This window comes from Lygodium microphyllum, chromosome 28 (assembly GCF_053477565.2).
Source record: "Lygodium microphyllum isolate KBCC chromosome 28, Lygodium_microphyllum_v1.1.10, whole genome shotgun sequence".
NCBI classification, from domain to species: domain Eukaryota; kingdom Viridiplantae; phylum Streptophyta; class Polypodiopsida; order Schizaeales; family Lygodiaceae; genus Lygodium; species Lygodium microphyllum.
Genome location: NC_141162.1, coordinates 70,910,164 through 70,927,789, shown reverse-complemented (window position 1 = coordinate 70,927,789; position 17,626 = coordinate 70,910,164).

Below are 17,626 nucleotides of genomic sequence, written 5' to 3'. Positions count from 1 at the left end.
CCAATTCCACTCCAGAGCCAGGTCCTTTAGTAGACATCTTGAAAATGTAACTTTTTTCACGCACCCCTCCTTGCCCTGGAAATCTACTACCATGAAAAAAAGGAAACATGCATATTTTTTTCAACTCCAAAATGTTATTAAAGCCATCTCCAACAATACACGTTTCCTTTTTTTTCTGGCATGTCACGATACTATTGAGCCTGTAACCTCAACAAAAGGAATTTTGTTAAACCAATAGCAATGCTACAAACCATAGTTTGCAGACTTGAATAACCAAAACTAACCTTTGATTTTGAACTAATGGCATCAACTCCTCCAAAAAGTTTGTAAACTCTTGTTCTCCCTTAACCTTTGAACCATTAGTTGTCAAAGATTCAATGATAATTTGTTTTGCTACAATCATTTGAATCTTCCTAGTACCACAATGTCGATTCACTGGTAAAACCGAGTGAACTAGAGATCTAAATTTTTTAATTGCAGCCATTGAAGTCCCTGGTTGCACATTGTGTGTGTGAGTGGCTACATGAAGCATCAATCTCTCCATGCTTGTGTCCTTTGGCAAAATATTATAAACTTTGCAATTACAAGTTGCATAACAAGTGACAACTTTACTACAATAGTGACAAGTGATGGAATGTTTTTCTTCACTTGCAAGTAGCCCCTTGCTCACTGTGCTGTTGAGGCAACCATGAAGATACATTTTATTATGTTGATTGTTGCTCTCATAGTAAGGACAATTGACTCGATGACATTGCAAATCTCTAAGGCAATGGCTAATTCTTTAAGTAGCATCAGGGAAGATATTAGTTGGATGGGGTCTTGTCCAGACATGACCATCATACTATTGCTGCATCCCATCCATGTTTGAAGATGTGCATATGTAGGCAGAAGAACGAAAGCAACAAAACCATTGTATTCTCTTGGAATCTCACTAACAAAAAAAGGGCCTTCACTCATCTGCAATAAAGCCTTCAACTTCTTTCCTCTAGGGCTGTTTGCAATCCAAGGTAAAATCTCTTTCTTTATTGGTGGAAATGAATGAGAACTATCAAGTCCATCATCCAACTCTAAGTCAATAGCCAGAGTTGATACGGGTGCACAAAAAGCATTTTTTATAAGTGGTGAAGAAGTTTGAGATGACGTCTCTACAAAGGAATCGGATGAAATGTCTACCACAGATCCTGAAAGTGAATGAGCTTGTTTGTTATTTTCTACAGTGTATAATCCTTCACCGTGGTCCATTGTGAAAGTGGTATCACAATGTACAATTTTATATTGACATGAAAGAGAAGAATCGAGAAAAAATTGCTTTGCACCATTGATATCCGACTGGCCATGAACTGCGATCTCTTCACTGTAAGCATCAAGTTGAAAAATAGCATGCAAGCCTACCAGCTTCCGATTAGGGGGTAGAAGTGATTGAAGAAAAAAAGAGCTCACAAGAATCTTTCCATCCCTCAGGGGCACAATATGTTCTAGTGATTAGGAGCTGATTGACCATTGAAGAGTAACTTCTACCATCGTCTCTCACAAAAGCCGGTTTGAAACTCAACAAACAATGGAGCTGCGAATGCGAAATATTATATCTAATAGCATGCCTATTGTTTATCAATTTCTTTAAACCTAGAAATAATAGTCCATTACCCCCACCAAATATGGATTAAATGAGCTCTTACTCCATGGGCAAGTTCTTAGTGACGGTTGAAGTTGCGAATCAATCTATTAATGAACCAAATCATTACAAAAGGCTACATATTGACAAATCATAACAGTTAGTTAAAATATTTTTTAAAAAAATCACATCTTTTTGAAAATAAATTTAGCAAGTATTTATAAATTGCTTTCGAGGTCATGATGTAGCACAGATTTTTATAAGCACATTTTATTTTGTCAAATGTCAGGCGCCGCCATCATTTACATATTTTAGTAAATAAGTTTTCGGTGTTTGAGAGAAACATTCTGTCACGATGGACATTCAATATGCACCTACCTCTTACATTGGAAGTTGTGTGTAATAGTTTAAACATATCTTCTTTTTTGTCTTACGTTTTATTACTTCTTCCTCCTCTTCCTCCTTCTCCTCCTTCTTCTTTTTATTCTTCTTATTCTTATTCTTTTTCCTTTTTTCTTTTGTTTCCCTCTTCTTCTCTCCCATTACAAGTTGGAAGGCAGAAAGAAGAAGCAAGAAGGAGATCAGCCGCTACAACAAACTCAAACAAGACCAACATTCTCCATCAAACTCACTGGGTAAGCTCCACACTACATCCCCATTGACTGAAAATCTATATTTCAAGTTTCGTTTTTCTCCATGGCTAAAAAAATGGAAGAGGAGGTAGACAAAAATGGGAGGGGAGAGAAGGAAAGGGGAGGTAGAGAAGGAGACAACAAACTGAAAAAATGGGAGGGGAGGAAACCTTTGGGACACCCGGGGCTGTCTGCATCAATGCAGACAACTATCCGAGATTGGGCATAGCACCCTTTGGAGGGAGGAGGAGGAGGGGGAGAAGGTGGGGAGGGGGAACCCTCAGCACCTCCCAGTTGTCTCCTCGCAGGGCATTGTTGGTGAGATTTGGGCAGTTCTTGGTTGTGGCATTCTCTATCTCTACCACTCCCCTCTCAGCCTCTCCTCTGTAAACTAATGCGCCAAGTTATATACAATTTTTGGCTTCGGGGGCGCTGCCCCCGAACCCCTGCCAAGGGGAGCCTCAATGGCTATTGTCGGCCCCCCTTGGAACCCCCTGGTGACAGTAGTAAGGGGGGTTGATGTGCCCCCTCCACCCCCCTCCATATAGAGTCGATGTAGACCATGCAAGTCCAAGGCATAAAAAATTAAAACATTTTTAAATCGTACAAAAATCATTCTAAAGAAATAAATGTGATATGATTTGATTTTTATGGATTAGGAATTTTCAGACACTCAGCATTGTCTGCGTCAACGCAGACAGGAACAAGGGGTTGGGAGTATCCCCTCTTTGGGGCTGTGGGGATGAAATTGTTATAAGGAGATTCAAATGATTAGCAAAATTTAATACATTTATTAAAACCAAATAATACATGGTATAAAATTGTGTTGTATGCATTAAAAGGTCATATTTTGGTAGAGATTAATTAATACAACATGTGATTTAGTTAAGTTGTCTTCATTTTAAAAATCATTTATGATTTGTTTTAGTGCTTTTGAGCATGGCTAGAGGTCGATCGACATGGTGGTGGTAGGAGAGGTCAAAGCAAAAGGGGCCATCTAGGTAAGTCATTCAATCGCTCTTTAAAATTTTCATATTCTATTCTTAATGGTTAAGCAACTCTTTTAATATTCCATATAAATGGTATATTCTGTTTTCAAATTCTTTTTGTAGATACTCCAATTACAAGGTTAAAATCTGGTCTATGCAATAGACTAGTAAGTATCGATCAAGAAGCATCCTCCCATGCATTCTCTGAATCTCCAAATAACAAGGATGTAAAACCAAGGAAAAAATATCATTTCATTGATGATGAAGCGCTTGAGGATAGCCTGGATGAAGCAAGCAATGATATTCATGCTCATTCTATGAGCACCCACACTACTACCAACAGAGTGTGGTGAAACAAAACAAGGGAGGTCTTTCGATTTGCAAACTGTACATGACGAAAATAAAGAGGTGAATGAGGATGTTACTAATGAAGAAAAGAACGAGGTGAGTGAGCATGATAGACACATTGGAGACAATGTCAGGTTTGGGCTTATGTCAGATGTGTTGACCTCATTTTTTGTAAGGAGGTCTACTTCTCCTCCTCCTATCCCTTTGTGTAGACTTGTGCCCTATGAGGCTATAAGGCTTGCATCTAGTTCTGCTACATGGTTGATTTCATCTTTCGGTAATGCTTCATATATGGAAACGATAGGCAAATTTTTGGTTTCTTTGAGAAGGCCCACTAGTGAGCTAATGGATGTATCTCCCCAAAATTTGGAAGAGTGGGGCCCCCTTCAGAGAGAAGTTAACCAAAGGTTTGAAGATGAATTGGCTGATGAGTGGGTTGATTTAAGAGGGCACAAGTTTTTGGTATGGGACGGTAATCATAGATTGAAGACATGGATGAAGAGGATAAAGGAAGGTAACTATGCATTGTCTTGTTTTCTCTTGTTTATTGTGATGACACTTCATTCTTTGACTAATTATTTATTTTATTCTTTGATGTATGTAGTCTGTAGTGAAGATATTTCACGACATGTTAGAGTTCTATGTCAATTCATTCAAGTGGAGAAGAAGAAAGAAGGAGAACTATTGTTAGCATTGGATACTTCAAATGCATAAGTATACTTATCACTATTAACTTTTTTGAATGGATTAATAGATTATCAATTATGTGTGAATGCCAATAGTTTTTATTTATGTGTGAGTCTCAAAATATAAAAATAATTTATGTGTGAATTTCAAGAGATTTTATTTATACCAATAGGTTTCATTTACGTGTGAATGCCAATAGGTTTCATTTATTAGTTATGTGAATGTGAATAGGTTTAATTTATGTGTGAATCTTAAAATTTAAAGACAATTTTCAATGTTGTAGTGTAACAAGAGCACATGTAAAGCCCAACCTAGGCCATGAAATTTTCATGTTCCAAAAGTTTGGCATCGCCGACAAACAAAGTCTTTTGGAAAGGATGAGCCCTTCTTAAAGACGGTGGACCCATGTTTGCTAATATCGCTTTTGGTGTGGAAGGTAAAAAATTTGGTATAGTATTTTAGTTTTCAACATAACAAATTGTGGTATCTTGAATTTAACCATAACTAAGAATAGTGTATTGGTTTTTTGTTTAGGATGACTATAACTCTACCATACTCAAAGAGGAGGCCCGCCTCAAGGAGCTTGCATTGCCAGAGGCAAATTATGAGGCAAAAAGAAAACAATTCATAAACAAAGAGCAAGATAAATTAAGGGACAAAGGATACAAGTACCTTGGAATAGCTAATCCTGCGCATGGAGAGGATTTCTTTATGTTTTGTTTGCATTGAATTGGGATGAAAAGAACATGATGGCTATTACCAAGGACAAATTGTTTGCCATTTGTAGTGCTAATATTGCTACATAGAGGTATGTTTTCCTCATGGACTAATGTTCTCTTATTTTTTGGAATTGAACTTAATTTGGTTCAACAATATTGAAGTTATTTTTTGTTCAATAAACAATATATTAGGAAAAGGGAGATTTTACTTCTCATGACAGTCACAAAGGCAAAGGACTCCACTATGTCACACTTTGCAGATGTAAGGAGATTTCGCAGCTAGATGAAGCAAGAGGTGTATTAAGATAAGGTTGATCCCAGATGTGTTGAGTGTGGAATCACCCATCCCTTTGCTGATTGCCTTAGGCAAAAACCATCCTCTAGTTTGACAATTGTGCCATCAGTTCCATTGGGGCTATTCGGTGACAAAACACTCAACGGGGAGGCCACGTCCATTCCTTTGCATGTTATGACCTGCACACAGACGAAGTAGACTAGCATATCATTGCCAAGGCCTAGTAACCTGGATGCAACCTCAATCAGAAAGAAAAGTTGTAGGCAAAGAAAGAAGAAAAGTGAAGCAAAGATCATGCTAAAAACCGAGAGAGCAATGACACTACTTGTTGGAAAGAAAGTCACAGACACTGAGATAGAGACATCTGCTCCAAAGACTGCTGAGAAAGGGAGTGCCAAGGTAGGGGAGTATCCCAACCCAAAGCACCAACTCAAAGCTATAGAAAAGGTCAAGGAGTGGGTGAGAGAAGCCTAGAAACACCTAAAGGATGTTGAGCCCATCTTGGAGGATGAGATCGATGATCTCTCTAGCATGAGCATACCAATCTCTCCCACACAACCGAGACGCATCCGCATCTCAAATTGTGCCACCTAGATAAAGCTTGAATGCCATGGGCAGCAAATCAGTTGAAGTCATTCGCCAAGGTGTACAAAATTAGGAGAGAAGCAAGTGGCTAACAATCTTTTCACAATGCTACACCCATCCTAAGAGCCCCAGACTAGACCACGACCTTCCACGTTCACATTGAGGCCTCAAAGTATGCCATGGAAGCTGTGTTGTGCCAGCTTGGTGAACACAATTTGAACTATCTAGTGAGCTTTGCTAGTAGTAGACAACTCACGGATGCTAAAATGAACTACTCAATACGGAGAGGGAAGGGTTAGCCATGGTGTTTGTTATAAGGAAATTTTGGCATTATCTTTTGCCTACACCTTTCATCTTCTGCTATGGGATGCATTGCTTGATGATTACTTCTACTTCTAGAGTTTCACTTCTCTATGGTTGTACACAAAGGGAAGCAACACACTACATGGCCGATCATATGTCTCACATACCCATAGGAGAAGCCGTTGGACAGAGCATCATTGATGACTTGCCTAATGCGCATCTATTAAACCTGTTTAGTGAAAGGGACTTGTTTAGAGTTAACTTGATGCCATATTGGGGAGATGACATAGTCCAAGTGCTTGAGCATGGACTACCTAAAAGACCCATTGAGAAGGCGACTTGGGCGACTCATCCTTAAAATACAACCATATCAGTTGATAGCATGACAACTCTATAAGTTAGGGCAACATGAGATACATGGCACACTTGCAAAGGCATACGACAAAATTGCAAGAGGACACTTCAATGGAGACACGACAGCCCGCAAGGTGTTGTAGTCTCAACTATGGTGGCCTACTCTTTTTCGAGATGTAGCATAATTTGTAAAGCACTATGACGAGTGCCAACAAACCAAGGTACCCATTCACAAGGAAAAAATGCAGCTAAGTCATATCATTGCAAGACAACCATTTGAGAAATGAAAATTTGACTTCATTGGGCCAATTAGTCCTGTGACACAATACTCATAGGCCAAGTACATCATTGTTGCTACAGACTATCTCACAAAGTGGGCATAAGCACAAGCCATGAGGAAAAATGATACTAGAACTACTTCTAAGTTCCTTTGGGAGCATGTGATCTCAGGCTTTGACTACCCCATTGAACTAGTTAGTGATCAATGCACACACTTCATTAATGAAGTGATAACTCATCTCCTATCGACCTTTCTAATCATCCATAAAAAATTCTCACCCTACTACCCTCAAGAAAATGGGCAGGTGGAGTCTACTAATAAGATCTTAGTAAACGTCCTGGCCAAATTAGTCTATGCCTCGCACAATGACTGGGAGAACAAATTAATGGCAGCCTTATGGGCCTATTGAACAACCTATAAAATATCGGTAGGACAGACTCCTTTCAAGTTGACCTATAGGACCAGAGTCATTCTACCTATAGAGTTCTTTATCTCGAGCTTGAGAGTGGCCATCCAAGAGAGATGGGATGGAAAGAAGGCATGGACAAAGCATCTAATTGAGCTAGAACGCTTATCTAAAACTTGACTCCGAGCCACCCATATGGTGATTTTCGAAAAGGCATGCCGCAAGAGTTGTTTTGACAAGCACGTAAAGCAGCGAGAATTAGAATAGGGTGACTAGTGTAGTTGTACTCAATAAAAGGTTGTAAAGAAAATATGAAGCTTAGGGGATTAGGTCCTTTTCAAGTCTGCCACTATCAATCGAACCAGAAATGTAGAGCTCAAGACCCTAGACGGAGAGGGCATAGGCTTCTTCAACGATAGCCGCATAAAGAAATACTACCCTCCTACACATCCACTACACGAATCTCCCATGCTCTAGTCCCTTATGAAGGTCTGAGTTACGACAATAATGGAAATTGAGGAAAATGAAGAGGCAGTAACACCTACTTACTTGTGCATAATGGTGTCACTGCCCATTAGGTACATACCTTTGATGCATTGATCGATGAGGAAGCTGATTTTAATATCTTAACTGACAATCGTGGACTCCAATTGGTCACCCACAACTACAACCCACCAATGCCAAACTTAGCCCATTTGGGGGTGTGTTAACCCTCAAAAGAACAAGGTGGATAATCCGAAAAATCTAAAGTAGAAGACAAGGCCAAGGCAAAAGTGAAACGGAAGATGAAGGCATGCCAAGAAAAATCTAGAAACACAAGTGTAAAAATGACCTAAAGCAAGGAGAGAAGTGCACAAGAGGCATGGGTTGAGGCCATGCCAATAGGGAAAGAGGAGGAGAAGGGTTGGAGGAATGGGACAAGCCAGACCAAAAAGGGGATGACTACCCAATGAGGATTAGGGCTTGTATAAAAGGAAAAAAGTGAATAGAGAAGCTCATTCTTGTATATGGCCAAAAGTAGCTCTCCTCTTCTTCTTCTCTTCTTCTTCTTCTTCTTCTTTTTCTTGCTTGCTTGCTTGAGCTTGTGCTTGAGAGAGGGAGGGTCAGAGTGTGAGGGAGTGAGTGTGTGAGTGTGAGGGACCATGGTGGAGAAGCTCTCCATCTTCTCCTCTCTTCTTCTCTTCTCTTCTCTTCTCTTGCTCGCGGAAATGGAGCTTGGAGCATGGAGCTTGAGGATTGAGCTTGCTTGAAGCTTACACTTGGATCATGGAGCTATCGGAGTGCTCGGGAGAGGAGGCAACTTGATTGAGCATGGAGAGGAGGCAACTTGATTGAGAGATAGCCATTGCATTCGGCTTGAAATGCCTGAAACAATAAGCGGTCCGTGGGTCTTGGCGGTCGAGCATGAGCTCCCACTACAAGGTCAATGGTATGCCCTTTTAGGAAAGTGTAAAGTCGTAGCCTCTATCAAGTCTAAAAGTATACCCATGATCTTTTATGTGCTGCCAAACATAAAAGATGTCGATAAGAACTCGTTATTAGGACACTCATTTAAAAAGCAATCACATTTTAATGTTGATTACGAATCACAACGTATTCACCTCACTATCGGTAATGTAGAAATAGTCATGGCTTTCAGCAACAAGGGTAGTGCAGCTCCATAAAGGCTCGCGAGGCCACTAGTAGAGAAACTCACCACCAAGTCTAAGGAGGGGGGCCAAGACTTATCGTAACCGACTACACCACTAAACCACTGTTCAATTAGGTGCCTAAACATCAAGGACTACCACACTTAGGAGCATGCAACCATAGTCTCACAAGCCTAGAAACTCATACTCAAGATCCATGAGGCAACGGAGAAACTATAGGCACCAACGAATGGTCAAGCCGAGAGGGTCCCTAAAACCTTATTGCAAGTGCAAGACTATTAGGAGGGCAATGCTTAGATATGGGTGCCTCAAACCAAGAAGGCTAGTGGTACTATTCAAACGTCACCCTCAAAATCAAACACACAAAGTTGCACAACAAATTGGGCACTAAAGTCGCCAAAAGCTCAAGCAACAAAGCCCATGTAGCCCAACATCGTTAAGCTTGTAGAATCTCAACGAGTCTATCAACTGAAGCCCCAGCTTGCTAAATCCTAACCGAACCAACCTAGCAATGCTAGTGCCCCTAAAACTTCATAAATATTTGGCAGTACACTGTCAGAATCTCACACTTTGCTTAGTGCACAAAAATCTAAACTACACACTCAGGAGTAGCCGCAACCGTAGATGTCAGCTGCCACTGAGCTATCGAGTCCCAGCCTCCAACAAGTCTTAAACCCTCTTACAAAAGTCGATCAATCCTTACCTTAGATGCAGACTTAGCTGAAAATACAGGGGATGACTTGGTTGGTTGCCTTTAGCGTTTGGATGCCACGTTTACCACACTCCACTAAAAGCTATGACCGATAGACCTAGATCTTTTAGACAAGCCTTTAGCAACAGAGGTACAGATGCTACCTTTCTCATGGGAAGAATCAGAATTTGTATTCATTAAGGCTCCCAGGGCAGCTGAGGAACTCATTGTCACTGAGATTTTCTGCGAATAAACACACAAGCAATGTCTCATTACATCTTATGACAAGGGCACAATCCTTGCCACCGACAAAGAAATTGCAGAGTTGAAGCAGTTGGCCACCCAACGACTCCTCTTTCTTGCGACAATGGTATGAATACTCTTCGACTTCAATGGGAGCAAGAAGGATACCAAATTATAACCAACGTTGAGCAAAGATGTGCAATCAAGACCTCCGAATACAACCCAACCTACCTAGCCCCAACCTCCTATAGGGTATTGACCACCATTCGCAACCAACCCCTCGAAGAGCACATCATGACTCACCCTTACCTAGATCACATTTTGATAAAGGAGGACTTACACATTGCTAGTAGAATGGGCTTCGGTGATTTCCTAATGGATGTCTTCACCTACATCACTCATGTAAGCATCAAACCTATTGACATGGACCACTACGCTAACATGGAGTAGTACAACCCAAACTTCTATACTTGGCTCATGCGAAAGTGAAACACCATGAGCATGCATTGAATGGTCTTAACCCTTCAACCTCTAATCCTAGGAAGGATTTTTCTCATTTCAAAAGGGGGAGGGGGTAAGGTGGAAAAACACTTACTTTAAGAAAATTATCATGGACCTTCATTGGATTGGGCGAATTGTTTACTAGACTATGCAAGTTGCGAAGAAAAATTCCATTTTTGTACTTAAGCTTTTCATTTTTCTATAAGCATACAATCACTCTCTACTCATTATCTTAAGAAAACTAATGGTGAGCTATGGTGTTATGACAGGGACCCACAATGGCAGGATAGGAGAAGAGCAACAAACTTTCGTACTTGGACGAGGAATAAGCCAAATACGGCCTCTCAATGGAGATGAGGCCTTTCAACCAGTTCAGGTTTATGCATGTCCTAAACTTGAAGGATGTGGCCATGGAAGAATAGACCGTAAAATAAATTGTGGAGCAATGCCCAAAAGAGATGTATATGATATGCTGGGGATGGATAAGATCCTAGTCCATACCAACAATGGCATTAGCCTCACAGACATCCCAGATCCAGAAGTCCAACTGCAAGCAAAGATGGCCCATGCGTTGTTCTCTAGTCATAGGTACAATGCATTGATGAGCTGAATCAACGTACCTATGTTGAAGAGCATTGCAGCCAAATCCCTGGACAAAGTAAACCTGAACAGTTTCATGCGGAAGACAATAGAAACTTCAGCAAATGCACTGGCCACCATAGGTGGAAGACCCACGGCTAGAGAATCTCGGCCTCCAAAGCAAGGAAGAAGTCGTCATAGAAGGTCTCAACCATTAGGTTTGGAGTGGTATTGATGGCCATCATCAGAGAGGCTTTGGGGCAAGCACAAAAAGATGAGTTAGTTGGCGAGATACCAGATAGGTCCCCTCCCCTTCAAGAACAAGAACAATCCAGTGAGAGGATAGAGAGTGACAAATAAGAGAGCAGGAAGAAGGAAAGAATAAACCTGCAAAGAGCCTGTAGAGAGTCCAAAATTGTCGAAGATAGAAGAAGGAGAAAAAGAAAGGAGGAGGCAAAAAGAATAAAAGAGGAATCCAAGAGGGCTAAGAGGAGAGGAGGAAAGCTGAGGAAGAAGCTAGGGAGCTAAGGAGGAAAGAAAAAGAAGACATAGCTCTAGCCATCCACCTATTAGTGGAGCAATCCTCAAGGGAAGAAGAGTTGGCAGCCATGAGCCCACCTAGATACGAAAGCCCCAATACTAGCACCCAAGTGCTAGAGGCTATAGCACCGCTAGTTATAGAGGACAAGGGTAAAGGCCTATATTACAGACATGTCACGGACATGGACCATGTAGCCAAAAAGAAGCAGAGGAAGACCAAGGAATCCTAAGTCAAAAAGTGAATGGAGAAGCTCATTCTGCCTAGGTGAGAAACATGGAGGAGAAGGCAAGCTTAGAAAAAATGTAAGAGAGCACACCGAAGATTCTACCAAGGTGCTCAAAAGGAACAAAGGAGAGCACTGAATATTCTAGCATGGTGCTGTAGAAGAATGTGGAAAAGCGTCAAATATTCTAGTAAGGTGCTCCAAAGGCTTTAGTAAGGAAAGTGTTGGGCGCAATGTATTTCATTTTATAAGAGTGCCAAGCTCCCTCCTGTGCAAGTTGTAAAGTTTAAATGAAAATAGGTGAAAGGATAAGGCAAATAGAAGGGAATAGGGAAAGAGGACCTTGGCAAGATGCTCAGTCGTGTAAAAAATGGGGTGGGTGTCCCAGGGATTTAGGGCTTGTATATAAACCCAAAAAGTGAATGAGGAGCTTATTCTTTGGTGTGTGGCAAAAGTGGCTTATTCTTCTTCTTCTCTCTTTCTTGCTTGCTTGTGTGTACTTGAGAGAGGGAGTGTGTGTGTGAGGGTGAGGGATCTTGGAGAAGAAACTCTTCATCATCTCCTCTCTTCTTCTTTTCTTCCCTTCCCTTCCCTTCCCTTCCCTTCCCTTGCACACGGCCATGGAGGATGAAGCTTGGAGGTGGAGGCTTGAGGTTGCTTGAGCTTGCATCTCGAATCGTGGAGCTACTGATCTACATGTGGAAGGAGGCTACTCATTTGGGCATCAAGGTAAGCTCACTACACCCTCGTAGGATCAAAGGTGTGTCGACTAGGTAAGAGATAGCCATTTGTGCTCACTTGAAATGCTTGAAGTAATAAGTTGTCCATGGGTCTTGGTGGATGAGTGTGAGCTCTCACTACAACCTATTGCACCCACTTCTAGCCAGCCTAGTGCCCACCACCCCAATATCTGCATCCACCCGAGGCACTTCTACCATAGTGGATGCCAGTAACCTTGTGGCTTGGGTGCAGTTTCTAGTCAATAAGAAATAGTTCAAGGTGGAAGTGAAGGGACCCTAGTGATTGGAGCAAAAAGACTGGCAGCTATGGATGCGGAGTCGAGACAAGATCCCAAAAGGCAGAAGATAGAAGCATCCATAGTAACTACTCCTATAGCACTGCCAACGTCTACAAACTATGATGACTATGTCACGAAACTTCTATCATAGCTTGAGAGAGCAAAAGAAGAAAAGAAAATAGCTATTGTTGAGTTAGAGGCTGAAAATGAGACTATGGCAACCTTCCAACAGAAAGAACCCACCAAGTGGATACATGTCAAAGAGAGATAAACGAGCTAAAGGAGGAGCTCAAGGCCAAGGAAGGAGAAGAAGAAAGGTGGTAAGCAAAGCTCGCTGAAGAGTCACAAAACTTCATGAGTCTACAATGCCATTATGATGAGCTAGTAGTGTTGTATAAAGACCTGCAAGGGGAGAATGAAAAGATCCTGGACACCGCAAAGTAGCTAGCAGTAGCAACAGAAGAAGAAAGGGGCCGAAGGCACTAAAAGCACATAGAAGATTTGGAAAAGAGGGTAGCCTTGGAGCTAGAAGAGCAAAAATGATTAGAAAGAGAAATTGAGGAACATGAGAGGAGACTAAGGGCATTAGCCCAAAGCCATAATGAGATCTTGGAGAAAATGAAGGGAAGAACGGATGAATGGGTGGATAGGAGCGAAGGAAGGGTGAGAAACTTGGCGTGTCAGGTAGCCCTTACAGAAGGCGACAAGGTGTTAGCAGAAAGCAAGGCAGAGGCTGCACAAATAAGTTCGAAAGCCCAACAATGCACCTTCCTCAATACTCTCTTAAACACCATGCAATCTAAAGAGGAGGAGATCATTGAATTATTAAGGGAAAAACTGGAAATCACACATAGGGCTCTGAGACATGGACTACACATCCAAGCACAAGTAGCACAGCCCAAGGAAGTAGGGCCACAAGAGCACAGAAGAGAGGAGATTCCCCACCACATTGAGCAAGGTATTATCAACCAAGGTGGTGGAAGAGGTGATCGATGTCAGAAGGAGGTTGGGAGATAGGTGGACCTTTGAGAGAGAGAGAAATCCAACCCAATGGGGAACAGAGGCTCCTGACTACGGGGAGAATAATGTCTATGAAGTACCCAAAATAGTGAAGGTCTATAAGTGCCAACCGAAGTGGAGGAGGCGCATCTAGGAAGGCAACGCAGATGCCTAGATGTCGTTTTGCAATACCCTACCCTTCGAAAGAAATAACCCTATTTTCATGCCATATCCAAGAAGAGTAGGAGTGGATTACAATCCAGACATCGACAATCGACACGACTTCCCTAGAATATACAATGTCAATGCCATCAAGCCTAAGAAAGCCCTCACCTTTCACGCTACAAGATCTATATGACTCCATTGTCCACTTCCTTAATGAATTCACTTCATGCCTAGACCCATCCTTCCTAACTACGTGTAATTATCTCAGATTACTTAGGGTACTATTAAAGGAAGAGCCTATATCACAAGAGTATCACCACTCTTTTTTAATCCAAATGGCATAGTTAGATGCGCTATGACTAGGTTAATGATGTGAGCTACCCTCCCTCTCTCTTTTTGCTTAGGTCTCTTAGAAGATATGAATGATAGCCACTTCACTCGTTGTAATCATCTATTTCTTTCCACTACTCCTCTCCATGCACGAATGAACCTCAAAGGATACATGCAAAGCTGGAGATTCCTTAACAAATATCTTAAGCCCCCAACTCCTCCCTCTTATGACTTTGATGGCGAAGATTATATTTTCATCTATTCAAAAGAAAAAAAAAAGACAAAGAAAAGGAAAATAATAAGAGATCACAAGAAGAAAATCACAGGAGAATGCAACTAAATCATCTCACTACATGCGAGCCACAATCACTAAACCTAGGTGTCCTTAAGTTAGGTTCATCCGGTGGCTTCGGTCGGCTGGCTCCGTCCCTAACCCCCTTGCCCATTTTGATTTCTCACATTAAAAAAGAACATCAAGGGAAGGACATACCTAGGGAGGTCACCCTCACCTATGGTTAGACCTTCTCCCTAAGCCACACTCACTGCACCCCCCTTAGGCAAGAACTGGGTCCTCAAGTGTGGGACAACACCCATGGTTCGACCCAACTCCCAATTCCACTTGCACGAGTACAATGCACTACACGGCAAGGTAGACACATCCCCCCAAGTAATGCACCTTCTTTTCTTTTTAGGTAAATACGAATGTTGCAAACCGCCAACTTTTTGAGGCCCATCATCCATTCAATCCACTCTGGGCCTCCACCACCTTAATCATGCGATCAGCTTCTCCCCACAACCAATCCCTATGAGGCCCCATCATCATCGACTCACATGACCACACTTGAAATCACCGAACCCTCATCAGCTCCTTGGACCCACAAGTGCCATGGGACTGGTACTCGTCTAGGAGGGGGGTAATGTTACAGACATGTTACAGACCATGTAGCCCAAAAAGAAGTAGAGGAAGACTACGGAAGCCCAAGTTAAAAAGTGAATAGAGAAGCTCATTCTTCCCAGGTGAGAAAATTTGAGGAGAAGGCTAGGCTCACAAAAAAATGTAGGAGAGCACACTGAAGATTCTAGCAAGGTGCTTAGATTGAACGAAGAAGAGCATCGAATATTCTAGCAAGGTGCTTTGAAAGAAAGAGGGAGAGCACCCGAATATTCTAGCAAGGTGCTCAAAAAGAACATGGGAAAGTATCGAAGATTCTAGCAAGGTGCTAAAAAAGAACGTGGGAAAGTACCGAAGATTCTAGCAAGGTGCTCCAAACATCCTAGCAAGGAAAGCTTAGGGCGCAATGTAATTCATTTTGCAAGAGTGTCAGGCTCCCTCTTGTGCAAATTGTAAAGTATAAACAAACATAGGTAAAGGGATAAGGAAACTAGAAAGGAATAGGGAAAGAGAACATTGGCAAGATGCCTGGTCATGTAAAAAAAGGGGATGGGTGCCCAAGGGATTTAGGGCTTGTATATAAACTCAAAAATTGAATGAGAAGCTGATTCTTTTGGTGTGTAGCAAAAGTAGTCTCTTCTTCTTCTCTCCTTCTTGCTTGCTTGTGTGTGCTTGAGAGAGGGAGTGTGAGGGTGAGGGATCTTAGAGAAGAAGCTCTCCATCATCTCATGTCTTCTTCTTCTCTTCTCTTCTCTTGTCTCATGTGCGGCTATGGAGGATGGAGCTTGGAGGTGGAGGCTTGAGGTTTCTTAAGCTCGCTTCTTGAATCATGGAGCTATTGGTTTGCTATTGAGAGAGGAGGCTATTCATCCGGGTATCAAGGTAAGCTCACTACATCCCCATAGGATCGAAGGTGTGTTGGCTAGACGAGAGATAGCATTTGTGCTCCCTTGAAATGCTTGAAGCAATAAGCAGTCCGTGGGTCTTGGTGGATGAGTGTAAGCTCCCATTACAATCATCATTCCAACCTCTCATATAGAAAGAAAACAAAAGCTCAACAGAACCAATCAGGCACTCAATAGAACCTTTCAACACATCATACCTTCACTAAAAAACATCATGAGCTTCTCAAACCTATTCAACCTTATCCAAAACTCTCAAACACTTCCAAAATAATCAATTATTATTCAAATCATACAAAAATCACCCAAAAATCCAACAAAAAAACAACAAAAAACATAGTCATATCAACCCTCAATAGAGCACATTACACGTGATTGCACACTTTCAATGGCCATTAGAAATTTATGAGCTCAACTCCCTACTAAGCTTCTTATACCTCAAAAATTGTCCTTCATTATGAGGCTTTACTGCCTAATTCTTTACCCTATTGGTACTCAAGCAATCTCAAAAACACTCACACATCACAAGCCAGAGATCCTCATCTCTCAAAAAGACTTTCTAGCATCCCTCAAGACGCTCATGACTTGTTGGTATGGGAATCCAATTGTCCTTTGCATAATATCCTTTCCCTCATGCACCTGTTATAGGTATGAATCCAAAGTTAATTATAGCATTCACAAACAAAGATAGTCATTCATAAGTAGTGATTTAAAAATTCTATTAACAAGTAGTCCATGAGGTGCATACCCCTAATTTTTCCATTTATCCTTTCAAATAAATAATTTTATATTATAGTTTCTTACTTTTCTTAAGTCTCTTTCTTTTGTATCTTTAGCTAGACTATTTTAAGACTCTTCTTGCTATTTTTCGTGATTTTTTGTACTACTTCTAGATTGATATTAAGCTTGTCTATTGTTTATCATGACTAGAATCTCTACCTTATTTTAGTGAAGGCCTTGTTTATTTTTAAGGAATAAGAATATAGCATGTAAATAACATCATTGTGATTGGAATATTAAAACCTAAGATCCCATAACAAATAATGTCTCTACCCTCACCTAATCAATATAATAAAAATATATAGGGAGGCTGAACCATATCTAGTGTATTCAAAAGTAAGTTCTACGCCATCAGGTCATGCAATCGCTTCAGGTTCTACTACCATGTCAGTCATCACGAGTTCATTATTGGTGGTCTCCCTTTGCGTCATCTCTATGTCTTCATACGAATCTTGTTGACATCTTTGTATGCATGTGAGAATCTTGTGTCTGCCACAACATTATGGTGCTACCATAGGCTAAGAAAGCCCATAGCAATATGCTAGAATTTTTTGGATGAAAACCAACATAGCTCCTAAATTTATACAATAGGAAGCGTCTTGTAAAGTCAAACAAGATTGATAAGATAAGTGAGTGAGATAAAAGAGCTTATACTTGATAGCATATGGAGATAAAATCAAGTAGAAGAAGAAGACACTGAGATACACAACCATGATGTGGAGTGGAGAAGTGGAAGAGATGATTGTTTTGGGGGGGGGGGGAGGGCGTTTGCGAACTCTCTTCTTCTCAAAAAGTACTCTTCTTATTAAGGAAATTCCTATTTATATCGCTTTATCCTCTTGCACTCTTCCAAAAGCATAGCCCAAAGATACTCTTTCCTCTATTTCTTAAGTGGCCTCCAAA